This window comes from Bombina bombina, chromosome 1 (genome assembly GCF_027579735.1).
Source record: "Bombina bombina isolate aBomBom1 chromosome 1, aBomBom1.pri, whole genome shotgun sequence".
Classification (NCBI taxonomy): Eukaryota; Metazoa; Chordata; class Amphibia; order Anura; family Bombinatoridae; genus Bombina; species Bombina bombina.
This window is the reverse complement of record NC_069499.1, coordinates 771,152,307-771,165,704: the sequence shown is the minus strand read 5'-3', so window position 1 is coordinate 771,165,704 and position 13,398 is coordinate 771,152,307.

Sequence of the window (13,398 nt, the reverse complement as noted above, 5' to 3'; positions counted from 1 at the left end):
GTGTGGGAAGATCACACAGCCTGGCCGCTGACAGGCTTGCATTTAGTGTATTGTAAAAAGTGTTACTGCCTATTAATAGGGGATTTCACTATCCCACTAACCAAACTGTGCTCCAACTCCTCCCACCAGCAGCAGCAGTGTTTACTGAAGTATTTCTGCTTTCTGTCCATGGGGAACTTAATTTATCCTGCAAAAATAGTATAGGGACTCCATTCCCATGCATTCCCACTGGACTTGACACCTGGTATTATGGCTCAATTGCTATATTTAAAAGCACGGTTTTCCAATTTAAAGGCCGGTTATAAAGACGCCTGTACTAATCGTGACAATCACAACAGTGAGAAAGTGACTTAGAAACAAATATTAACAGAAATAGATTGCTACATGCCATTTTTAGCTATTGGGGTCCTGGTCTCATGTTTCCTGCAGATCTTCTTAGCTAAACAGGACATCACATACTCAGTACATGTGTAAATTAATTTATACATATTTAAATGTTTGCCCTGGTCGCTGCTGAAGGACTATATAATATTGATAAATAGAGCTTTAATTAATTGAGACCATGTATGTTAATAAACCTCTACAACGTCCCTTGTGGTCAGTTTTCAGAGTCTTGCACATGTGCAGTATAATCCAATGTTTCCAAATAGACTGGGAATAATTGCATAGGTGACCAAAAGGCCCTTTCAAGTCTTTCTCAATTGCTTTGAGGTGTGGAATTTAAAAAGGCAAACCTGGTCTTGAAAATGTGTTGAAAAGTCTTGTGAAAATTGACTCTGATAGCTGAGAACTTTTCAGCCTTGTGATATAGGAAACAGATAAAAACATGCCATTGTGATTGCATCAGAATCGAAAGTGCCCTTTTCAACCAGAAAAAGAGCCGAAAAGGCCTCATCCAATAGATTGTGATTGACCCCATGGTAAGATGGGATTATTTATGCAAAAATGACATGATCTAAAAACATTAGAATACTCCTTTACGGTCAAAGGAAATGTGACTATTTCTGTAATTTTCAGTAGTTTTTTTTTTTTTCATTAAATCATAGTGGTGATGAAAATAATTCTAAATAATGTTCCATCATTAAAATAATTACCCATACATAAAAAGCAGCCATCTTTAAATACAATAATATTGATGGACTGCTCAGTAGGCTGTATATATCACACATATGCTAGCATCTCCTTTCAATTTAAATCTCTATTACTCATGCACATGTCTAAACAAAATGATGTCACTGAAACACATGTAGTAATTATACATTAGAGTATCAGTTCCTATTATATTTTATACAGCTGACTTCTTAATGAATGGATAGATGAACAAACCTGGGTAGCACTTGCTGATTGGTGGCTAAATGCAGCCACCAATCAGCAAGTGCTACCAGGGTGCTGAACCAAAAATGGGCCGGTTCGTAAGCCATAATACATTCCAATGTAAAATTGGCTTTATTAAATACTTCATTAAATCTAAGTTGCACTTTGTGTCTTTTAAAATAACATAGGAATTGAGGAAAATAGACAGACAGGTAAATAGATTGTAGCAGAATGGGAGAGACACAATAGTTTATTTTACCTATTGAAAACCATCTGTTATATCTGATCTGAAATGCCCTTTGGAATAAGTTTAAATCAAAATACAATATTTAGGTAAGCCCTTTTTGAAAGATACAAGTAAACAAAAAAAAGATTATAATGGGCAACATATCACAGAAAACGCTATTAAAGCTTTGTTTGTTCTCACTTTAAAAAAAAAATAAAAAAATGAATATTTGAAATGTCAAGATTAATTTAGAGGAAGTGAAAAAAAGATTTTAGAGAATCTGTTTATTGCACAACAATCTTGCATTTAAGCCCTAAAGAAATTACTTTGACATGGTATCTTTAATTCTATTCTTCTGATTTTTTCCCCCTGATTTTGACAAGTTTTCTTTCACCTACAAGCACAGCTTTTATATGGAAAGAATTTCAAATACAGATAAACCTGTTTAGCCTTAGGCTAAGAATTGTAAATCTCTTTGTAAAACAAAACAACATCTTGTTACCTGAACTTCTCTTTTGTGTGTTTGTCAGAAATCAATGTGATTTTAATATTTGGTGTGTAAAAGACATTATTTCCATGTTTCACAATTTATCTAGAAGACTAATGGCTCGAAGGGACAGCCATTTAAATCTCTTTTACACCTTAATTAAGTCTGATCATGTTTATATTACATGGGCTATGATGCATAAAGATTAATTCTTCCACACGCCAACATTTAATACCTTATTAAAAAGTGAAAGCCAGCATTGATGAAGTCATTAATTATTGCACACTGCTATAGGTGTAATGTATCCCTATACTTTCTTATGTGTATAAATAATTGCAGCAAGGTTATCTGTTAACAAAACTTAGAAATGAACGGAATTTAATGCAAATAAAAGATTTATCTTTCATTTTTTATTTTGTATTTGATCTACTTTAATAGAACATGTAATTTTTTTATTACTGACACATAAATGGATATTTAAATAAACCTAGTTAGTAGCTGCAAGTATTGTGTAGAACATGACCGGTGAATGTAGCTGCCAATCAAAGCCCATGTCCTGTACGGGAGCTGCAATGTTTGTGGAACTTTGCTGCAGTTAAAAACATAATAAACTAGGGTAAGTGATGCATAAATTGTATGCTCTAATAATTAGATCATGTATTTAAATGTTATTTTGTGATTCAGACAGAACATACTATTTAAAAAAAAAAGTTGATATTCTGTGTTGAAGGGATACCTAGGTAGTAGGCATCTGCAGTACTACATGGTAGGAAATAGTGCTGCTACATTGCAAATGAATAACATTCATATAGTGCCCCAAACACATGCACACTCCTGATCTTATGCCCCTGCTTTTCAACAAAAGATCCCAATAGAACAAATAAAATTTGATAATTTGAGTAAATTAGAAAGTTGTTAAAAATTGCATGTCCTATCTGACTCATAAAAAAACAAAAACATTTGGGTTTATTGTCCCTTTGACAGTAGAAAGAAGCATTGCTTTTTATCATAGTTCTACAAATGTGGTAAGTATTTTGGAAGCAAACCTTGTCCGGTTTTGTTAAATAAGGCCCTATGTTTCTAAAATGTTGCAGCTATAATTATGTTTTCCACATTGCAAGCAGTTAAAGGGGCAGTCTACTCCAAACTGCCCTTCCATCAGGATTGGTTTCAAGAAACTCTATTATAGAAGATACTCATAAAACAATATCTTGTTAGAGGTAGTCCATACATCATATTGCCTGAGCAGTGTTAACAGTAGTACTAAATTAGGGTGACCATTTATTGTTTAGTTAAAGGGACAGTCTACTCCAAAATTGTTATTGTTTAATAAGATAGATAATCCATTTATTACCAATTCCACAGTTTTGCATAAACCAACACAGTTATATTAATATACTTTTTACCTCTGTGATTACCTTGTATCTAATGCTTTGCAGACTGCCCCCTTATGTCCGTTCTTTTGACAGACATGCATTTTAGCCAGTTAGTAGGGGTAGGCAAATGTTTTGCAACATTTGAAAAATGAAATGAATTTCAACACATTCGTACGTTCATTTCGATTTTCAAATGTTTGTACAACATTCTAAAATTCGTTTAATGTAATAGTATTTCTAATGCTATTTTAATGTAGTATTTGATTCAAATTGTTCTAATAATTTGATTTGAATTATGCAATATTCAGATTTGAAAAATTTTAATCAATATATTTGTAATAGGATTTCTAATGTTCTGTCTAAATGTATTTTTCAAATTATGCAATATTCAAAATAGAAAAAATCGAATTGATATCTATTATGTATCAATTTACTAACCACATGAACTATTGAACTTCTGAATAGTATTTGTAAAATCAAATGTTACATTTGAATGTGTATATTCTATCTAATTATGAACATTTGTAAATGAAAGTAACAGTTGAAAAACAGAAATAACATTTAATTAACAACATTCGATTGTCCAAAACGAATGTGCCCAGGACTAATTGTTCTACCAAAGGCACATTCACCCATCTCTATCAGTTAGTGCTGACTCATAAATAACTCCATGGGGGTGATCACAATGTTATCTATATGGATCACATGAACTAGCGCTTTCTAGCTGTGAAAAAATGTCAAAATGCACTGAGATAATAGGCATCCTTTAAGGGCTTAGAAATTAACATATGAGCTTTCCTAGGGTTAGCTTTGAAGGGAAAAAAACAGCAAGAGAACAAAGCAAATTTGATGATAGAAGTAAATTGTAAATTTGTTTAAAATTGCATGCCGTATCTGAATCATGGAAGTTTAATTTTCACTAGACTGTCACTTTAACATTTGTGTGAGATCATGTACGGGGCCATTTAACACATATGTACACGTTAATGGCAAGAACAACCCTCGGTGATCAGCTTGAAAAAAAAAATATGTTAAAAGATAATTAACTTCAAACATAATCTTCCATGACGAAGAGGCTCCATAGCCTACTGCCCTTGAACTGATGTAGTTAAGTGTGGTTTTACAAAGTTCAATTCTCATAGAACATTTTTAAAGTTTTAACTAAGTTTGTGAGTTATTTTATTTTTAAGATCCAAGCTCAAATATCCATGCTCCAATTTTTTTTAGTTTTTAATTATATTTGTATAAGGAGTTTTCAGTGCCAACAACATCTCCAACTAAAGTTTAGTGAAAAAATACTCAGAAATGTAGAACTTGCCTGGTAGCTTATGGGGATACAAAGTAATAATGTTATAATTAATAATAATAATAATAATAATAATAATAATAATAATAATAATAATAATAATAATAATAATAATAATAATAAATAATAATAATACATATTCTAATATTGCTGCAGACAGAATTGCCATATAGAGCTAGTTTGTGTATATTTGACTTTTTTATATAATTAAATTATTAACATTGAAATAGCAATAGCTAAAGCATCATCTTACAAACAAAACATAAAAAATAAAAGCAAATCAAAGAGCAGAATATTATTTTAATAGACATGTACATGCATGAATATTGGCACTGTAAAGAAAAGAAATGCACCTGTGCACAAGTCAAAGCCTGTGATTAATTGTTCATAGCCATTAAAACAGAAAAGTAAAAAAAAAAAAAAAATAAAGCTGCTCTGAGGGCAGTGCAGACCTACTTAACAGAGGGTCCCCCAAAGGTAACTCAGTAGTAAGCAATGATAATTGTAATGCTGCTCTGTATAATGATTTTGAGTATAGATAGTCCTGTGAAAAATCTACTCTGAAGGCAGTAGCGGACCTACTCAACAGGAAACTCAGTAGTAAGCAATTGTAATAATATACATGTGACTCTTTATAATGATTTTGAGTACAGATAGATAATGTGGACCTGCAACCTACACTAATAACAGGCTCCCCTGCAATAGGATTGTACACATTCTGCACAAGCTTATTTATAGACTGGCTGCTGTGGGTCCCCCAGCACATGGGCCCTAGTGCCACTGCACCTGCTGCACCAATGGTAGTTCCACCCCTGTCTGAAGGTGTTTTCTGATTGACTGGATGGAATACGAATGTCGAATTGCAAGATATAGGGGGTGTTAATCCATCGCCCCTGACCTGCATCATTATACACAGCAATGCCATGGTCAGTTCAGAAGCAAATGTAGACCTGTCCTTTATTACAGCAAAGGAAAGAAGATAAATGTCATCAACAAGCATTTCACAGTGCATGTCTCTGGACTCCTAACAAAAGGCCAATTTTAAATACTTTAAAGGGATGTTAAACAGTCTGTTTTATTGTTGTGGAAAAAAATCACTAAGCTGTGTCTTATACTTAATAAGTGCAATATGTATTATTCATCTATTTAAATTGATTTTAGTTTGTATTTATTTATCCTCTACATTTGTGCAGTGTCCTTTACTTACTGTCACAGCCATACAAGGAGGAGGGGCCTCTGCAGGAAGGTTTATCTTAGCCTGATGCCTTAAAACTTCTAGGCTGGTTACTATTAAGTGAATAGACTAGATAACAGGGAGTCAGACTTGCTAATGCCTAGATCAGTCAGAATCTAACCTACCTTTCAAAGATGTCAGTTGCCATATCACACTGGGGTCTGTAGCTATACTCAGAATGTCTAAGTGCTCCTTTTGCAAGAAAACAAGCAAGTTGTTTGCTGTTTTTAGGATTACTTTGATTTAACATATTTGTTTTTACCAAAAGAACACTGTTTCATATTAATTTAAACATTTATTTGGTATGCAAATATTTTGCAATACAGTTCTTAGTTTCTGTTATATATTTTAAGTATTAGACGTCATCTTTTGAATCATTAACAAATAAAACAAAACAAACAAAACAAAAAAAACGTGTTAGGTGTTCTCTTATGACCGGGGTACTACTTGACACTTAGCAGTAATTTACACCTTCACCTGGAGCTGAATGGGTCAACTGGCGAGATATCTCGGGGAACAGAAATCAGACAGGCAGCAAGTAAAGTCTAATCACTGTTCTGTTTATCATAAGGCGTATAATACTTTTATAGAAAATGGTTACAGTATATGGGGTTAAACAGTGACGTATCACAGTCAGACCATTTTACACAGACTAGCTTAGAACAAAGAACCATAGTAAAAATGTTGGAGTAAGAAGGAGTATACTAATGAACAAAGAGTTTTAGATAAACATGCATCCAGGAGCACTGCCAAAGACATAGCAAGGCCACCAGACAAATTATTGAGATAAAGTTGTTGCACATGAAAACTAACATCAGCATATTTTTCTCACAGCATAACAGATTTACATTATAATGAACTAATATAAAATGGTGCTTAAACAAAATGGTGTCAGTATGGTTATATATATTACAAAACAAATACAAACAAATGAATACACATTGATTCTGTCATTTGGGTTTCACTATCTTTAAGTAAGAGACAATTCTAAACAAATGAAAGAATCAATGAGTTTTTGATTCATTTTTTATTTCATTAAAGAACGAATAATGGAAAGTTAGTTTAAATTTGTCAATTTTTTTCTTTAAATGAATAATGAATAGTGAAAAGATGAAGATATTTATTGACTATATAAACAATTACTTTAATGTCTATTTAAATTAAGCATTTATCTCACTTAAATATATTTTCCCCCCTAAAAACTGTATTTATATTCAAAATTACTTACTTTTATGCATTACTCCCACAAGTGCTTTATCTTTGCAAAACTTTTTTTTACCACCGCGCACCCAGTTGTACACAAAGTTGGGAACACAGGATCGTATTCTGCATAGACTTTAATGGAACCTTGTTCTGAAAAAACAAAACAACAGGCGCCATCTCGCACGAACACAAGCACAGGATTGTAATGAGCTATATGTATGTATTTCTATATATATTTATATCTGTATTTATATGAATTATATGTGTATGTATGTCTGTAAATGCATACAGTATATAAATACATATACATATGTATAGAAATACATACATATATATTTATATATATATACATACATATATTATACATGGGTTCCTATTGATCCCTATGTAAAAGCACTTTTGGCACTTTTTTTTTCCAACACCTGACATCTCATATCTTTAAACCCTAATAACTTTTTTGTGCAATTTTAAAATAATTTTTATTAGACAGTGTTATTATGAGTGTAACTGTACTTTGTAATGTATTTTTGATGTGTTTTGTGAAACGTTTTTGACTCACATAACAGTTAGCCAGAGCTTTAAATTCGTGGTAATCATTCTAGCATAAATCGTGATTGCGCTCATGCGTTCACATCTACTTTCAACTTTTAATATGGGTAGATTTTAACTTGCACACAAACATAAACAAAAAAACAATATCGCTCTTGTGCAAACGATAGCGCACCACTTGTAATCTAGCCCTTTGTTTGGCTCCCTTTAGATGTTTCTGCAAGCTTTTAACCCTCAGTGAAAAACGCTTCCACGTGGTTCTGTTATAATAAGAGTTCAGTATATCTTTTAATATTAAAATGTTAAAAGGTTGACATTAGTTTACATATTACTTTTTGAATAAAGGAAATTCAAATGATCGAGCATCTGCTTATTTAAAATCTTGCCTGCTTGAATAGTTTCAGAGATGATTAGAAAATTGTTGATCCTTGATCTTTTGGATGGGTCTCTAACAAATATGACATTTAAGGAACTACACATTTCTTTAAAGACAAATATGTATGAGAGAACCCTTTTTTTTTCTCTGATTAGCACTTGAGATAAGTGGTAAAGCACTGATTGGCAAAGTGCTTAAAAGGCAAGCAAATGTCTCCATGTACAATACAGGCTGATTGCTACATAAACACTGAAAACGTAAACTTTATTAAGCAGAAACGAGGAAATCTGAGGTCAACAAGCTTTATTGCTTTGAATTGAAATGGTTCTTGGTTCTGGAGGTTGAACAGCAAATGTACTACAATAATTATGTATCACTTGATGTCATTTATAAATCACCATCCTTGCACAAGCTGTCATACTATAGAAGGCCCCAACATTATTGGAAAAAAGAACTTTTGGAAAATTTGGCCTTATTGTTCAAACAAGGGAAGTTTAATGTTTGAACTTAACAACTGCAACATAAAAGAAACACACACATGCAAGATATTGCTGAAGACAAATTGCTAAATGTATTTTGGTGCTTATTCTGTGTTGCATAATTTGCATTAAAGGGTAGAAGATTTATACGGTTTTGGGCTAGATTATGAGTGGTGCGCTAACAGTTGTGCACAAGCAATAAGGGGTTTATCGCAGCTGTTTGCGCACACCGGAAGTATCGTGCGTATTACAAGTTGAATGTTATTTAATGCGCTACAGGATAACGTGACTTCAGAGCTCTGGTTAACTGTTTTGCAAGACAAAAAATTGGCACAAACACTTCAAAAATACATTTAACAGTACAGTTACACTCATAACAACTGTGTAATAACAATTATTTAAAAAAAATATTGCATAAAAAAGATATAAGGACTCAAAGATAAGAGGTCTCAGATGTTAGAAAAAAAGGTGCTGCAAAGCGTTTTAAATAGAGATACATACATATACATGTCTAAATATGTATATGTATTTATATGTGTATACATGTATTTACAGACATATATTCACATATAAACACATAAATACATATGTGTGTGTATATATATATATATATATATATATATATATATATATACCTAGCAAAAACATATTATATATTAATTAGCATACTGTGGGAGTGCTGTCAAAATGACCTGAGTAAATACAAACAAACAAATAAATATCAGCGCACATCCAAAATGAAACCACACTTATTTTGATATAAAGTCTTCAATAAATGCCTGTTTAAAACTCTATACTCTTAAATAACATTGGGATCTTAGTCACACAATATGGCCATATTCTGCTCAGCCAGTCACCACTTACATGGTGTCCCAAAAATAGACTGGTCCTAACACTATAAATTTTAACCTTACTTGGCGGAATCCTTTGATTCTAGTATAGAAATCCATTCTATGCCTCAAAATGAGGCTGCCTGGTTTATATAGCCTTAATGACACTGTCTGGAACACACCTGAGCAGGTTTTTAGTGGTGTGCTTTAACCATAGGGATTAGGTCAATCTCCCTGTAAAAAATACAGTAATTAAAACATGGGGGTTTGGTTAAGCACACCTCGCAAAAACATGTTATATATTAATGCACATACTGTGGGAGTGACCTGAGTAAATACAATCAAAAATAAAAATAATAGAAAATATATCTATATCCCAATGTTATTTAAGAGTATAGAGTTTTAAACAGGCATTTATTGCAGACTTTATATCAAAATAAGTGTGGTTCCATTTTGGATGTGCCCTAATATTTTTTTGTTTGTTCAGGTGTGTTCCAGACAGTGTCATTAAGGCTATATAAACCAGGCAGCGTCATTTTGAGGAATAGAATGGATTTCTATACTAGAATCAAAGGATTCAGCCAAGTAAGGTTAAAATTTATAGTGTTAGGACCAGTCTATTTTTGGGACACCTTGTAAGTGGTGACTTGCTGAGCAGAATATGGCCATATTGTGTGACTAAGATCCCAATGTTATTTAAGACTATAGAGTTTTAAACAGGCATTTATTGCAGACTTGATATATATAAAAAAAAATAAGTGTGGTTTCATTTTGGATGTGCGCTAATATTTTTTTTGTTTGTATTTACTCAGGTCATTTTGGCAGCACTCCCACAGTATGTGCATTAATATATAACATGTTTTTGCTAGGTGTGCTTAACCAAACCCCCATGTTTTAATTACTGTATTTTTTTTACAGGGAGATTGACCTAATCCCTATGGTTAAAGCACACCACTAAAAACCTGCTCAGGTGTGTTCCAGACAGTGTCATTAAGGCTATATAAACCAGGCAGCCTCATTTTGAGGCATAGAATGGATTTCTATACTAGAATCAAAGGATTCAGCCAAGTAAGGTTACAATTTATAGTGTTAGGACCAGTCTATTTTTGGGACACCTTGTAAGTGGTGACTGGCTGAGCAGAATATGGCCATATTGTGTGACTAAGATCCCAATGTTATTTAAGAGTATAGAGTTTTAAACAGGCATTTATTGCAGACTTTATATCAAAATAAGTGTGGTTTCATTTTGGATGTGCGCTAATATTTTTTGTTTGTTTATATATATATATATATATATATATATATATATATATATATATATATATACAGGCATAGCCAAAAATATTGGCATCCCTGCATTTCTGTCAGATAATGCATCACTTCGCCCAGAAAATTGTTGCAATTACAAAGGTTTCTTTATTTTGTTTGTATTGGTATGGCACAAAAAAGTGAAGAAAAAAAGCCAAATCTGATACATTAAACTCAAAACTCCAAAAATGGACTGGAGAAAATTATTGGCACCCTCAGTTTATATTTGGTAGCACACCCCTTGGAAAAAATAACTGAAATCAATCGCTTCCTGTAATCATCAATTAGTTTTTTACACCTCTCTACTGGAAATTTGGACCACTCTTCTTTTACCAACTGCTCCAGGTCTCTTACCTGAGGAAGCAAAAATCCTTTTGGGAGAATGTGCTGTTGACAGACGAAGTGGTTCATTATCTGACAGAAATACAGGGGTGCCAATAATCTAGACCATGACTGTATATATATATATATATATATATATATGTGCATTGGATCCCTTTGTAGTCAAGTTGCTGAAGACATATATATTTAATAAAGGTTTATACTGTGTATCTACTGTAAATATTTCACATTTCAATGTTAGAAATATTTATTTATTCTGGGCCAGATTACAAGTGGAGCGCTAATGAACGTTTAAGCTCTCCCTTTAACACGACGAGGTTAAATATTTGCAGTTAAAACCTTTATTAAATATAAATATTGCATAAACATGTTTTTTCATGTTTTCATCTACATAACTGCAAAGGGCTCCAATGCACCTATATATGTCTATATAATATTCGTACATATGTATTTATGTTTATTTGTGTATATATGCTGTAAATACATATATACACATATGAATACATAAATATGTATGTGCAGATATATAAGAATATGTATACATATTTAGAGATTTATATGTATGTATCTCAATGTTAAAGCCCTTTTCCTGATATTTTGTTTCTAACACCTGAGATCTCATATCTTTGAGCCCTTATAACATTTGTGTGCAATATTTTTTAAAATATGTTTTATTATATGATGTTATTATGAGTGTAGCTGTACTTTGTAATGTGTTTTGATGTGTTTTGTTAGACTTTTTTGTTTTGTGAAACAGTTAACCAGAGCTCTGGGGGCGCGGTAATCATTTTAGTATATATCGCAATTGCGCTCAAACGATCCCGTTTACTTTAAACTCTGAAAGCCCGATGGGTGCAAACACCCTTTAGAAAAACCCTTATTGCTCGCATTCAAACATTTGCACTTTGCTCGCAATCTGGCCGTCTATGTGAAAAACATTGGAACGTGAAATATTAATATTTTATGTTGGGTTAGCGCACTTGGTTAAATGAGTCTATAGAGGATCAAGACACTAAGACACCTGTGGGGAGACACTTTAGAGACCATCATGGTTCTGACACTGGTTTACTTTATATTCAGGGCATTGACTTCATACCGAAGCCCATAAGAGGGGGAGATAGAGAAAGATTGCTTGATCAGAGTGAGGTTTATTGGATTTTTAATTTAAACACTAGAATTCTATTGGGTCTTAATTCCCATATGAATACCAATCTTTTCTATTGAATTTCATATACAAGTTATCTGTTAGTGATCTGGTTGACATTGGTGTATGATGGTACATTTGTGGTAAAATTCATGTTTGTATTATGCATTGTTCATTTTGTATTTTGTCTTTACACTTTGCTTTCATATTAATACCATCATATGTGCAAATTATCAGTCCTATGCTTATATTTGTATTATATATATTAAGTGAAAACATTTTATGCATTATAAATTGATAGTGTGTATATAGTATTATTATATTAAGTTTAGCTTCAGAACCATAAATATGTATAGGTTCTCTTATAATAAGTACATATTCCATGTATTTTTTCAATGTGCTTTTTAAGACTGAGCAGTTAAGGGTTAACAGAACTGGTATACCTGTATAAAGGTGCTCACTTGATACATTAGCATACAGCTGGTGAGCAAGGGCTGGGAGGAGCCCGAAACGCGTACAGCAGTTCCCTACAAGTGGTGATTTTACTTGTGTATTTTTTGAGGATCCTGTATTTTTAAATGTACAAATAAAATGTTCACGTTTTATACTACAAGGCATGGATATACTTGATCTCTGAGTGCAGAGTTTATCCACTTTCTTCTATATATAAATATATATTAATCCAATTTACGTTAAGTAAGAAATGTATCTCTTACTCTTGATATATTTTGGTAAAATTAGATATTGCCCATGACAGCATACTGAGGTAGGCTTATGAGTGTGCATGTGTATGGAGCTCTATACTGCAGTATTATTTGAAACAATGTTTGCAACTATGCTCTAAAAACAGTTCTAAAGACATATGCACACTTTCAAACCTACCTAAATATACTCTCAACAAAGGATACCAAGATATCAGAAATAGGTTAAAATTGATAATAAAATTTAGTTGACAAATTTTATTTCTGTAAATTGTATCTAAATCATCTGAATCTATCTGAAGTTAAATTTTTACTCCTATGCTAAAACAGCATCAAATTTGTTTCTGATAACACATCCATTAGGCAATTAATAATTGGATATGAATGGGTTTGTGAACTTTTTATTTTATTGTACACTTCACTATCATTGTTGACCTAGAAAACATAAACACTAATACACAATGAGGGAGATTCAGATAAACTATGTTTTTTTTAAATCTGGTTCATTACAATATCACTTGTA